General features: G+C 39.6%; 1 protein-coding gene across 2 annotated transcripts in view; it reads right to left on the bottom strand.

The window, feature by feature from the left end:
* The window catches only part of pitpnm3 (PITPNM family member 3), a 98,616-nt gene that overhangs the window by 76,398 nt on the left and 7,138 nt on the right, over window positions 1-15,080 (bottom strand). The window lies entirely within an intron of this gene.

Below are 15,080 nucleotides of genomic sequence, written 5' to 3'. Positions count from 1 at the left end.
TTTGGAAAAAGGCTGCAATGAAACAAAGAGTGAAAAATTTAAAGGGGTCTGAATACTTTCCGTACCCACTGTATCATATATTATTTGTCTTTTAAGTTTTTATGTGAGTTGTGCACTGAGGACCTATTTCTTATGCATGTTTTTAAACCAATCACAATCTTGTTGTGTGGCAGTAAGTTCCTGGAGGCAGTGACTCAGTAAAATAGTCGTGGGGAGGAAATTGTTTTGGTGGAACATTTGCACCCCGCTTAAGAAAACGCCACATACATTATTAAAGCTATAGTATGGAGTTTGTGCCTCCTTCTTGGGGAATTGCAAGTAATGGCAACAAATGCATCCACGTCTTTACATCCACATGATACATGCCTTCCGTGCTCTCTGAGAGCTATTTAAATTAGCCAGGTAATTAAACAAGGTTAAACCTCCTTTTCTCTAACCTGTTTATCACAGTGTGTACTTATTCCCAAGCATCACTGCCAATCGGTCCCTAAAGGTCCCAGGTCCTAGATAATTAGTAAATGCAGCATACATATTCTTTGTAAATCTTTACAATCCATTCCCCGAAAGAACCAAGCAGGCCTGGTTTATTGCACGATTCATGTTTTTATACAAGCTTGGAGGTTGTCGTTGTTGTGAAGGGGCAGACATTTTTCTTCTTTTTTTCCTACAAACCTATTTGATACATTTTCTTGTTGGGAAGGGGCAAAGTAGGACATCTGGCAATGTGCCAATGCACGTGGCAATGCAATTAATTGAGTTTCCCGAAGGTTTTCTTCCTCTTTGGGACAGTGACTTTGATAAGCCTCTCAATTAACTCCTCCTCTCAGTCTTGCTGCACTTGGATGTTGTAATGGATCACATTTCCCTGCTGGCCCAGGGTCAAAAATCTTGAAGCTCTATTTTCCCATGGTCTGAGTCCATTGTTTCCTTTCTGGCTTAACAGGACTATGTCTCTACGAAATCATCACACGACACAACATTTAGGAATATGGTAACATTTGCTACGTTACACCTACAATCGTATAAATAATGGGAATTAGCCCATGTTTAACAAAAAGGCCCAAACATCACCATTCAATGTAACTAAATGTACCTGCTTGCAAATGTATACAAGACAGTCCAAGAAGCTATTGATATAGATGTATGCTGTACACCTGTATGCATACAACAGAGAGCCTTTTTGTTCTTCACATTGCATCCATGAGTTATTTAATCTGTGCTGGAGAAGACGTTTCCCTCCTGGGATATTAAACACTTTCTACCCATGAATTTTGCTATTCTCACAGTATACCACCCAGCTCTAGCTCAACTCCTAAGCACTTGCATCTCAACAAGGTGTCACTAAGAAACTTGTCCCTAGAGTATTTTCAGTGAAATGTGAGAGTTGTCGTCCCTCTCCAGAAATGCCGCAATTGGGACGTATTTTCAAAACAAAATGTCCATTTTCTGTATGGTGGCACTGTAATGACTGTGTAACACTGCAAATGCTTGGAATTACAGTTTCACTGCAGCGCTAATAACACACCAATTTATTATTTCCGTCTGTACATTTATCACACACACCAACCATGTTAGCACTCTTGTAAAATCATTCTGTAAAAAGCTTCTATGTCATTTAACATTACGGTCAGAAAACCATGAATAGCAAGGCCCTCCTCACACTGTATTTAGGGCTGATAAGGTGTTTATATCTCATTTTGAATAAAACCCTGTATAAAGAAAAACTGTAGAATAACAAGAAAGCTACCTTATATGGAGGACTAAATGTGGAAAGACCAAGGATACTTATCAAAAACTGGACAAAAATAAATAGTCATCATGCCAACCAAGTTTTGGATAAGCTTTTAAGCTTTCTCTTCAACTTCTGACTAAGCGTCAACTCTGCCTGTCAGCAAATTCTTCTCAAAGGTCCCTGAACCTCGACAGAGCTTTTAACCCTGTCTTCTTGGTCTATAGCCTACTGGAGGATGAGTAAGGGGGCTCAGGCGAGAATGAGCTCAGTCCTTGTGCGAGTATTTGATGTGCATCAACATAAAGACCAGCAGCAACACTGAACCCCCACAGCCATCCCTCATATACAATTTCCGAGTTCTAATTTGTGTCCAACCAAACTACCGTATACACACAAGAACATTTGGCTAAATGATTTGATTCTCTACTCTCACAGTGAAATAAGTAATTGCTGTACATAAAATCATGCTTGTCGCTATTTTCTGGGAATACACTCTTCTCTTTTAACCAAATTGGCAAATACATCCGAAGTCCTCTGCAAACTCTCGACAAGAAAATGCATATAGATAACTACCATGGTGAGAACCGCACACTATTCTGTTATGTTGCATGTGCGTCACTCGTGTTTAGGATATCAAACTACACAGCCAGCCTTCCCGCTTGGGGTACTTGCTGAACAGCTCATTTATGTTCCATGCTTTGTGTCAGACAGTGGAGACATTAATACACACTCAGCATGAAGTACACAATGAGATGCGGAATACCACACACACCTTTGTGGTCTCTGGTTCTTCCTTCACTTCACTTAAAAATGTAATCCTTAAAGAGGATAAGTAGGGGAATCGGCGCTAATGGGGTGCACAGCACATCACATTGACAAATAAACCCCCCCCAACTCAGCCATTCCACAACAGCTGCTTCCCTAAACAACTGCCAAACAGTTCTCTCCATCATGGGACTTTGTTGAGTGGATACAGTCGCAACATGAGGCCTTCTAAGTTATCTAAAAAATACTGTTTTTTTTCATCCACTGCTGGAGCAGATACCCATACTGTGGATGTTTGTGCACTCTGTTTACTTCTGGTGATCTACATGCATGTTGCATGTCAAATTAGGTTTAAGAAATCTAACCATTTGCTTGTGTGGCTGAAGCTTCAGGCCAGAGCGCCTTTCAGCGATGCCTTCCCCGCTGGGTTATGGAAATGATTGCTGTAGCTCCCTGCAGGGCATCACTGTAAATCATATCACCACAGATAGTGAGTGAATGCTTGGAAGAACTACAGATTAGGATCACACAACCAGCAAGAATGCAAATCCGACCAGCAGTTTGAAGTCAAAAAATAAGGAATGGCATCATTGAGAGGGTACTGGAAATAGCTCAAACTGATTTTGATGCCTATTTTAACCCTAAAAGAGTAACAATTTTGTCCTGAAAAGTTCTTGTGCTGTATTAATAATTTTATGTCGGTTTAACAAAGACTTGGCAAAGTATCAAGGAGAATACCAATCTGCAATTTATAAATTAGATATTGTGATGTTCCAGTCTTTCTCACTGATTAGACATGCGTAAATTCTGTTTCACAGTGTTCAATAAAATCCTCTACCAAAAACAGAAATTGCTGATCCATCAGTTACTCTGATCAAACTGCTTTTCTCTACTAAATTAAAGCATGCAAATCCAAAACAGCGTCTCTTTTGAATCTAAATGTGCAACTAATGGAGAAACTAACAAGGAAAAAGAAAGAGAGAGGGGAGAAGCCGGGCACTTCACTGGGCTCTGTTCAAAGAAAATCTGTGTATAAGTATCTCAAAAGCTTTACTTCAGAGGAAGACAACACAAGGTTGCTTGTGATTCATCTCATCCTTCTTTCATCTCTTTCTTTCCATTATCCACTTCCAACGGTGTTTACACAGAGGCTTGCAGCCGTTGGAAACGGTGGGCTGACAGCATCCATTACTGGAGCAGCTCTATTGCAATCACGGGTTATACCCTCTCTATCTGTCCCTTGCAATGAATGAATCTCTAGCTTCACTAGAGACACACACACACACACACACATCACATTTTACACAGGACCACTGGGTCAAATGCTAAAACAAAATGGATGGTTCAGTCTTTAGAATGTATTGTGCCTTCTACTGTACAGTAGACAGTGAGCATAGTCTGTTAAAATGCTAACTGGTAAAAAGGTGTATTTGCCAATATTATGCCAATTTTTAGGTTCATAATTGTATTTAGAGGTTGTACCAGAATAGGTTTACATGGTTTCCTTTCCAAAAAACACCATATTTTGTTGTACTGCACATTTCTGCACCTCGTCTCGGCTAGTGACGTAGAGAGCCGTGCAGAGTTTGAACAGCTCACCCAGAGACTGAAGGCAGAGGACATTCAGAAACCTGTATCTCACTCAAAACAGCATGGTTGTTTTTTCCCAAGTTTGCATGGGTGTGGAAGCACCTGAGACACAAAATAACACCCCAAATCCCAGAAAAAGTGATTTTTCATTTTTTCAACTGGGGAACTTTAAGGCAAATAACGTTTTTGCTCTTTCATTAATTTAAAGGCTAAAGCCTACATTCTGGCCAGGTTAAGTTCAGAGTTGGAGGGTGTGTGAACAGCAGGGACAGTTTTACGTTTAACTTTAACTAGTGTCACATTTGTCTCTTGTTGTGTCGTCTTTTGTCTTTGTCATTGGCTGTCTTGCTGTTTTATTATCTTTTTATCTAATGTACAGTAATGTGACCTCGGGTGTTTTGAAAGGCGCCTCAATTTAATATGTATTATTTTTAGTATTATTATTACAGAGAGTCACCAAGGCAATTGTTAAAGCTGTTGATGGTCAGTAAACACCTGCAAACGGTAGGGTTTTTAAACCAAAGGTCTCGTTGTTTCTCGTTTTAAATACATAAAATTTGACATGGGGATGTGGAGGCTTTTGAGTTGTTTAAAGGCACCTTTGACGAAAGTGTGCTGAGTTGTTCGTTTAGCTACAAAGACAGACACAGCTTAAAGTAATTTTGCCTTACCGAGTAAAACTACGCCCTCAAAGAAAGTAAGGGAAGCAGATCCTGCACAGCTGCTGTTAGAGGAATCTATATTATACTTATCCATTACTTTCCGGGCAACAGTTATTGTATGAAAAAATTATATTTTATGTTCATGGGAGCTTCCAGTATTTGACATTTTTCCAAACAATATCCAGCTATACCTGTGGTGATAATTTGCTCCAGATGTCTGTGTATTTATGGATGGAAAAACAAAATCTAGTTATCTTTTTTCTAAGTAAATGTTAACATCTTTTATCCTGCATATGTGATATTCACAACAGGAGAAAATCTTTCTAAGGCTATTCTCCTGGTTAAAATCCTGTCATTTCTAAATCAATATGATATTTTCCATTGATTCAAATCTATATGATATTTTCCATTGATTTGCAGTATAATTTAGAAAATCTATGCATATGATTTACTGTGAATTCAATATGTTAACCTGTAGGGCTGTGATTTGAAGGGCTTTTTTATTTGACGTCAGCTGTTAAAGACGCTGTTAAGTTATGGATTCAGGTTGGTAACTCTGGGAGACGAGTAAGAAAAAGCTTGATTGCAGCTGCTGAAAGATTTATAATTGAACTCATCCCTCTTTCCATCTTCTCTTTTACACCTCTACCCTTCTGACGAAAAAGCCTACTAAGACGATAACATCGGCCCTCAGCCTGCACAACTGCCTCCAGCTGTAGAGCAAATGAGTTCAAAATGTATCTAAACCCCACTTTTTTTCACTAAGTTCAACTCAAGCATACTCAAGTATACCACAGTAATTAAGCAAAAATTACAAATAAAAACAAGATCAAGTCTATATAAATGCGGGTGTTAAGAAGTTTATTGAAGGTGTTTCTTTCTTTAACATAAGGTGTCTAGAGGGGACTAGTCTGATCATCTAAGGGTTCCTCACGCAGCCGGCTGTAATTGCAGTTTAATTAATCACAGGTGGCTTTCAGAGAAGACACATCTCACAGGATATACAGTATGCATGAGCTTTTTCTTCATAATTGTATTTGCATCTCCAAGTGGCATACTTGTTATTGAAAGTGTGGTAATTCCTGAAACTAAAGAGGAAATATTAAAGTATAACTAACTTAAAATGTTACTGATTCACAGAAGTGTTACGAAAGGGATAGTCAACAATAATTGCATATTTGAAGAATCCCCATCACTCCACACAAATCTGATGGTTTTTTTCTGTTCAGAGGAAGCTCGAGTAGATGTTTAAGACACATGCTTCATGTACGCATGAATAATTTATTCACTAAGTCTGTTTCATCTCATTTTGATTTAATTGATAAACTAACTTTTCCACCAATGCCAAACATAAAAACTGTTTTGCAATATCCTTTTGATTCCACTCCATTTTTTTACGCACAAACGGAAAATGCACATAAAACTGTGTGTATGGAAATGCACAAATGACGTCATGCCAATAGGGGAGCAACATCAGAAAACACTCACAAAGAGAGAGAGAGAGAGAAAGAGCATATGTTGTTGTTCCCAGTAGTTTGGAGGACTGGTTAGCATTGTGATAATAATTGTGATAATATTAGTTTTATGGTATAATGTTACATGAGCCTGTGAGTCTGTGCACACTACACTGGCTGCTAAAAACATTGCCCAGTTTGACGCCTTGATTGAACAAGTGCAGAAGTTGAATCAGGACTTCCTGGAGCTTTAAGAGGAGTTTAAAGAAAAGACAATTCTTTGGCTTTTGGCTGGAATTGATGGCCATCAACAAAAATGCTGTAGTCTCTGAAGGAGACGGAAACTGGAACCTACACATAGCTACTATAGAGGATTATACGCCGATCTTTGCAGAATGTCACTGCATAAACTACCTATGTAATGGCTCATGTTATCTTGAACAAATCAAGGTGCTAGAGTTTACACATCCTGAGCACTGTTGGCGCTTCTCTATGGGCCAGTGGGCTGTGCAGTATCCCCCTGGCTGGTTCTGGGCTGTGAGAGGTGTGATGAAGGTTGAGCAGACCATTCAGTGAGTCTTAAATGGTCCTGGAGGTCACTATGTAGCAGGAGCCACACATTATGCATAATGAAACACTGTAGTAGAGTTTGAGCTCTTGTTTCATGAGATTGCAATGATCAGTGATATCCTCAACTTTCTCACCAACACCCAAACTTTGAAACAGACAGAATGCCATCTCCAGCATAAAGGAGCATAAATTAGTCTCCTCCAAAGACATGGCTGAGTCACGTAAGATTATGGACATTGCTAAGGAGTGGGGCATTAGTATCAGGCAGATACTTTCTCATGATGTGCTTTCAGCATCTCCCCTTTTCAAAACTTGTCAGTGAGATTGAGCCTCAACTTGATCTCACCCAATGGAATCCTGATTCTAGTTATGCCACTCCTGTTGTGGTAGACTTCATGTCCAAGATGCAACAGATGCCTCAAGCACAATTCCCTACTTCAAGTGTTGTCATCAATGCCATCAACTGCTCAACATCTTCCCTCTGCCAAGAGTCGGAGTTCATCCACCTTGTACTAGATTCCTACATAGGGCTGCACAATTATGGCTAAAATGATAATCACGATTATTATCACGATTATTTGTCCATTTTAACCAAAACAAATTTTATACTCACATAGGCTATTTAAAACTGCTTTCACATCCATATTGTGCTACATTCCTCTTATGTTGAAGTTGTATGTTGTACATATATACTCACACACTGAAATGAATAGCCTAGGATATATACAGTGAGGAAAATAAGTATTTCAACACCCTGCTATTTTGCAAGTTCTCCCATTTAGAAATCACAGAGGGGTCTGAAATTGTCATCGTAGGTGCATGTCCACTTTAATAGACATACTCTAAAAAATAAAAAATCCAGAAAACACACTGTATGATTTTTTAACTATTTATTTGTTTGATACAGCTGCAAATAAGTATTTGAACACCTGAGAAAATCAATGCTAATATTTGGTACAGTAGCCTTTACTTGCAATTACAGAGGTCAAATGTTTCCTGTAGTTTTTCACCAGGTTTGCACACACTGCAGAAGGGATTTTGGCCCACTCTTCCACACAGATCTTCTCTAGATCTAGTCAGGTTCTTGCAATACATGGCCCCGGTCATCCTCTCCCTAATACAGTGCAGTCGCCCATTCCCATGTGCATGTCCAAAACACCCCCAAAGCATGATGCTACCACCCCCATGCTTCACAGTAGGGATGGTGTTCATGGGATCGTACTCATCATTCTTCTTCCTCCAAACACGGTAAGTGGAATTATGACCAAAAAGTTCTATTTTGGTCTCATATGACCACACGACTTTCTCCCATGACTCCTCTGGATCATCCAAATGGTCACTGGCAAACTTAAGACGGACCTTGACATGTGCTTGTTTAAGCAGGGGAACCTTCCTTGCTATGCAGGATTTCAAACCATGACGTCTTAGTGTATTACCAACATTAACCCTGGAAACGGTGGTCCCAGCTCTTTTCAGGTCATTGACCAGCTCCTCCCGTGTAGTTCTGGGATAATTTCTCAACTTTCTTAGGATCACTGAGACCCCATGAGGTGAGATCTTGCATGGAGCCCCAGTCCGAGGGAGATTGACAGTCATGTTTAGCGTCTTCCATTTTCTAATGATTGCTCCAACAGTGAACCTTTTTTCACCAAGCTGCCTGGCAATTTCCCCGTAGCCCTTTCCAGCCTTGTGGAGGTGTACAATTTTGTCTCTAGTGTCTTTGATCTTGGCCATGTTAGAAGTTGGATTTTTACTGATTTTATGTGGTGGACAGGTGTCTTTATGCAGCTAACGACCTCAAACAGGCGCATCTAATTTAGGATAATAAATGGAGCGGAGGTGGACATTTTGAAGGCAGACTAACAGGTCTTTGAGGGTCAGAATTCTAGCTGATAGACAGGTGTTCAAGGTGTTAGATTATGTCTCTCACAGTGGACATGCACCTACGACGACAATTTCAGACCCGTCCATATTTTCTAAGTGGGAGAACTTGCAAAATTGCAGGGTGTTCAAAAACTTATTTTCCTCACTGTATATATATTTTAAAAAAGTATCTCTGTGAAAGCTCCTTCAATAGTTTTCTACAACAACTGATGAAAAGAGCTAGGGAGAAAGAGGAGTGCGATGGACACTACTCACAGAGTGATAGCTGACCATGCCACTGACTCATTATGAATAGGTGTGGAGAGTAAAAGGAGAGATCCAAACACAGGCCCGGCTTTACAGAAGAAATGGGTCATGTAACGCAACATTAAATCGCATCGATATAGACAACATTGCCTCGTTTGTGGAGAGGCAGCAGATGCAAGGACATTTAGTGCACCGGTGAGACCTAGAGGAAAAATGTTAGTTCTACTCTAGAGCCCTGTGAGCTAGCAGACACTATTTAGCACTGGTCACTGCTGTTGTCTAAAAAACAACACAGATGGGACAAAATGTTGTGTTTATTAGTAAACTGGTAAACCTTGTGACCGACGTATAACCGACTGTTATCTGGTGTGGAATTTTCCTCACGTTACTCCGTCTTCTGTGACTGTCTACATCTAGAAACTAAGCTGCGTGATAGAGGGAACAACTCTGACTGGCACATGATCAGACATTGGTTTACAGCGTGATAGATGGGCTTTGCAAAAATAAAACGGAGCGTTGTATGAACGGAGTGACGCATTTAAACTATCGCTCGACTACGCAAATTTGGTTGTGGGAAGCCAAAATCGAGATGGTGATTAAAATTTGATTAATTGTTCAGCCCTATTCCATTATAAAGATGTCCCTGGAAGAAGGGGAGCACATGTGGCGTACAGACTCAACATCACGCATCAACATTATTGGCATGAACAGACACACACCCATCCCTTAGCAGGGAACCGCAGGGTCACCGGTTCAAGTCCCCGTATGGACCAAAAAGTAAGGAGTGTGGATTGGTGGCTGGAGAGATGCCACTTCACCTCCTGGGCACGCCAGGTGCTCTTGAGCAAGGCACCGTACCCCCCCAACCGCTTTAGGCGCTGGTTCGGCTGGCAGCCCACTCACTCTGACATCTCTCCATTAGTGCATGAACAGAACCTGAGCATGTGTGTAGTTCAGGACTGTGTGTGATAACTAACAAAGTGTCAACACAGAGTGTACATTGTAATTTCCCCAATGGGGATCAATAAACAGATTCAAAATTAAAAGAAATTAAATAAAAAAATTAAAGACAGTGATCAAAGCACATATCCGGACTGGAGATGACTGTGTAAGCAAGGTGGGGACTAAACATGCTGCTATGGCTTCTGAATCAGTCCCGAACTTAGCCAACTTTGGAGAAGCAGACACCTTGACAAAGCAAGATGCAGCGTTAGCTGAGAAGTACTTGGTGCACACTCCTGCCATCAAAAGCCTTTACCACCAAGTCTGCTCACAGTATGTAAGTGTGCAGGCAAGTGTGACAATCACTGATGTGGCTGTAGTTTCATGCATTGTATTCTGCCATAGAGAAATGGAAAAATCATCCTGTAGCAACCCATCCCACTAACATGCAAGCACACATACAGTACCCTTTGAAAGAACTCAGACTATATGGTGCACTTTTAGTTAATTTGGTTGATGTAATTTGTATCACTTTTATTGCTACATAGTTTTATTTTCCCCTAATTGTTTCACTTTATATCACCCAATTAAAATAAAAGTTTAAAGGGGGTGTTTTTTCTCTTCCTGTCTTAATCGAGTTATTAAAAAATGATGTTGACAGTAGCTATGTTTCCATCCACACGTTTTTATCCAAATTAAGTGATATCAAATGAAAAATGCCTGACTGAAAAGGAAACAGTAAAATTTGATGTAATTTCATGAATATTGACTCAAAGGAAATATGTTTGCTTTCATCAGATTTTATCCAGATCGATATACGGTTTATGCAATAAACGCTGATGGAAACGTTATTTGCAGAGACAGTAATGAATTTTTATTACATTTTAGGTCATTTTATGGTTGCAACCCACCAAAGAAGAAGACGTTTGAGTTTATTTCCGCCCAGTATTTACGCTCTGTTTGCACACATAAGTTAGGGGGTACCTAGACATTAAAATCACAGAGGCCAAATCTGACATTTAACATTCATTGCTAATATTGTTTTTAACATTATGAAAGACAGATGTAAGTGGACGGACAAGGAGATGAGACTTTTTGACATTATTTACGAGCAAAATATAACAGCTATTTTAGTTAGCAAAAATCTAAGAAATGCTATAATTTATCAGGAACTCACATAGGAAATGACCAACAAAGGTTACGACAAGCCGTGGGACGTCCTACAAAGTAAATGGAAGGCGCGCAGACAGCGAGACGTGTCAAAAAAAAGTCTTGCAGCGGTGCCAGAGGGAAAATAAAAGCCAAGTTGCATGTGCATCATCATAGCGATGTGTTGATAGTGTCGTTGTTTTCTTATTATAGCTTGATATGTCGCTATCATCTGGCACATAAGCACTATTGTAACTTCTGCAATATTGATCATGTGTTGTTAGGCGGTTCAATCCATTTTGGATTGTTTTTTATTTGCTTTAAAGCCGTTGGAAGTAAACACACTTTAACCAGCATTATTTGCATGAGTTTTTTTATCGAACTTTAGATAATTCGGTTGATAAGTGGATGGAAACGTAGCTATTAACTTTTCAAAGACAAGATGAATCTTAATGTTAAAAACAATATTGACAATGAATGTTAAATGTCAGATTTTGTAGAATTAGACTTATTGCATTTGTTTTTTATTCCTAACAATGGCCTAGGTCTTGTGGGAAAATTACCTTAACCATGACCTTTTAAGGTAAAAAATCACCCAATATGGTCATAACAATATCAGAAATTAATTCCACATAACATTATGAGTCTAAATGGAGGTATGTAAATTGTGGCACTATAACGGACAAGCACCTCTGTGATTTTTCATGTCTAGGTACCCACTAACTTAGTTCAGCTGAGAACTTCCCCCAACATCTAATTGTGAATCGGTCTACAGGCCAGGTACTAGATTATGTCTGCCAATTGTTGTTTTTTCTAAATTTACAAAAGGTCTTAGAAGCAATCCAACATATTATTAACATGGTTGCAGTTGTTGCCGTGGTCCTGCTACATGTCCTGCGATGCCTAGTTACATCCTACTATGCTCTGCAGTGCCCGCTACATGCTGCTACGCCCTGCTCTGCCCTGTAATGCCGTGCAGTGCCCTGCTATGCCATGAACTACTACAAATTACAATTTTTTTTGTCACTGTTCCATTATATTTTACTGTGACTGTTATTGCCACTATCCATTTCAACCCCAACCGGCCACGCTAGACACCGCCTACCAAGAGTCTGTCCGAGGTTTCTTCCTAAAAGGGAGTTTTCCATCGCCACTGTCACACTAGTTGCTAGCTCTTGTGGGAATTACTAGAACTGTTGGGTCCTTGTAAATTATAGAGGGTGTTCAAGGCCTACTCTATCTGTAAAGTGTCCTGAGATAACTCTTTGATACTAAAAATAAAATTGAGTTGAACTGAATTGAAATATAAATCAGCCTATTTGTGAAAGAACAGTGACAATGGTTTACTGGCCTATAGCTATTCACAGATACATCAATACCAATAGGACCTCATATAGGAGGAATCTGCTTTTGATCAGTTGCTACCATCCTAGAGGAATTTCTTCATGCCGGAGATTTATCTCTCATTGCCCTCTCTCCTCTCCAACCCAGATGGTCTGTAATCTAAGCGGGTGCCAACTCTTTATTTTGTAATTAGCAGCATTTCATATCCACGGAAGTCTAAGCAACTAACAGCATCCAAAAGAGCAATGCCGGATCATATGCGATGGCAACGGCTGCCGTCAAGCAGAAAGGAAGTGCAGCCTGCCTTTCTGATGATGCAAACCCCTGACTGACAAATGGACAGAGTGTGATTTCTACCACACAAACTGGAAATAATGTTTTTCTTCACGGAGAAAGGTGAAGGAATGAGAAGTGCCTCTGCTTCTGGTTTTTAACATGCAACATATCCCAGTAAAGATGAAACTCCCAAAGACGTGAATAGATGACACTGTATAAAAATATCAACAGAGAAGAAAAAAGACAGTGAAAATTATGTGGTTCACAAAAGGTAAACAATAAAGTAAAGTCTGCCTAGGGCCATTTATGTCAGCTAGAAATAGCTCTATGACTCGAATAAACCTCATTTCAGCACAAAGTTATAATAAATCTTTACAGCCAATGAGAGACACAGAGAAGATTGATCTCTCCTCAAAAATTGTCAAATCGGTCACAGATTTACCCTCCAGACATTATCCTCATGGATGCTATTTATCTGCACTGCAGCTATGCAGATAGGAGCTTGCATGGACTGTTAATAGACTGCTACACTACAACTAGGCGATCCTCACTGTTACTGAGCCTGCACACTCTCCCCTTCTGTCTTTGCAACTATGACCACATATGGACTTTGTTTATATATCGACTCACCACATGCCAACATTAACCCATTCATACACTGATGTCAGAGGCTGACGTGTGTCATCTGTCTGGAAGAGCCGAGGATCAAACCGATTACTAGAAGTCCGCTCTACCGCCTGAGCCATGCTGCCCCACAGCCAATGAGACATACATACTGCTATTATTACTACTAATATTATTATTAGTCACAGTTCTATTATCTTTATTATTACTACAGTTCTATTATCTTTATTATTACTATAATTGCCACTGTTCATCACCAACTGCTATAATTGTAATGAATCATATTTCTTTATATCTGTACATCTGTGTCCCAAGAGGCAGCGGCAGATGGCCAGCCTTTAAGAGTCAGGGTCTCAGGGTCCGAGGTTTCTGCCTGTTTAAAGGAACTTTTTCCTCGCCACTTTCGTACCTATGCTTGCTCATAGGGGGAATTGTTTGGGTTTCTAGATTAAAGTGCCAAAATTATAATCACGATTATTTTTATCAATATTTTCATCACAATTATTCTCACGATTATTTGTTGATTTGAACCAAAACACACTTTTATCGTGACATAGGCTATTTATAACTGCTTTCACATCCATATTATGCTACATTCTTTGTAAGTTGAAGTTGTATAGACATACAGCTGCAACACATGTAAATGCAAAATTAGCTATCTGAAATAAATAGCATAGGATATATTTTTTTTTAATGCATCTCTGACAAAGCTCCTTCACTTGTTTTTAACAATAACTGATTAAAAGAGCTAGGGAGAGAGGGGGAGTGCGATGGATGTACTCACAGAGCAACGGCTGACTCATTATGAATGGGTCCAGCACGGGTCGAATGGCGGAAACACAAGTTGTGTGTATGAAATGTCTGTATCGTCACTACGTTGAATTTTTATGACCTATGATATTCTGGCCATGGGTTAAATTTCTTGCCCGCGTGCATCTATTGAATTTCCTCATGTTACTCTGTCCTCTGTGATTGTCTCTATCTAGAAATTAAACTGGGCGGTGCAGGGACCAACTGACTGGTTCATGAGCAAACAGTGGATTAGGAGCGGTAGATGCGCTTTGCAAAAAACTAAGCGCTCTGTGAAATGACGCTTTAAAAAAAAAAATCAAATCACGCAAATTTGATCGTGGGAAGTCAAAATCGTGCAGCCTTACTGTAAGGTGCCCCGAGATAAATCCTCCTATGATTTGATATTACAAATAAAACTGAATTGACTTGAATCGTATGTCCAGCATGAGGAAACCCAGAAGTCAATAAAACAGAGAGCTAAACAGCCAAAACCATAGCAAGACAAAGTTTGGCTTAATAAAATAACGACGTGCTTAAAACCGTTACGTTTTGTGGTTTACATATGAGGATAGAAACTGCTTCTGTCGGTTTTGTTTCCTGCCACTGCTTGGGGTGCTCATTTATGAAATGCTTCTATGGGTTATATTAGAGGGTAGAAATAAAAATAGTTTTGAGGACTTTATTCTATGTGAGTCCTGAGTGAACAATAAGGCGGTGGGCCATAAAACCATTCCAATGAAGGCAACTTTTGTAAGCTTAACCTTTGTGCCTGTCAAAAAAAAACTATGGTTAACTGCAACTGCAGTTTTACTGCTAATAGTATTTGTTTTATCAAGGTCTTCTGCATAGTTCTATGAACTAAGGCTGCATTTAATGATTATGTTTCATTATTGATTAATCTGGAGACAATTTTACAACAATTTGACTTGTGATTGTCTCTTCAACTCAATGCTCTCTAACAATTCAATTCAATTCTGTTATGGTTTGGGGTTTTTGTTGGGGTATTTTTTCCTGTTTGGCCTTCCCTGTGTTTTTGTCCCGGTTTTCCCA

The sequence above is a fragment of the Etheostoma cragini genome, chromosome 3, assembly GCF_013103735.1.
Source record: "Etheostoma cragini isolate CJK2018 chromosome 3, CSU_Ecrag_1.0, whole genome shotgun sequence".
Taxonomy (NCBI): domain Eukaryota; kingdom Metazoa; phylum Chordata; class Actinopteri; order Perciformes; family Percidae; genus Etheostoma; species Etheostoma cragini.
The sequence above is the reverse complement of the archived record's forward strand: the minus strand, read 5'-3'. Positions and strand labels throughout refer to the sequence as shown.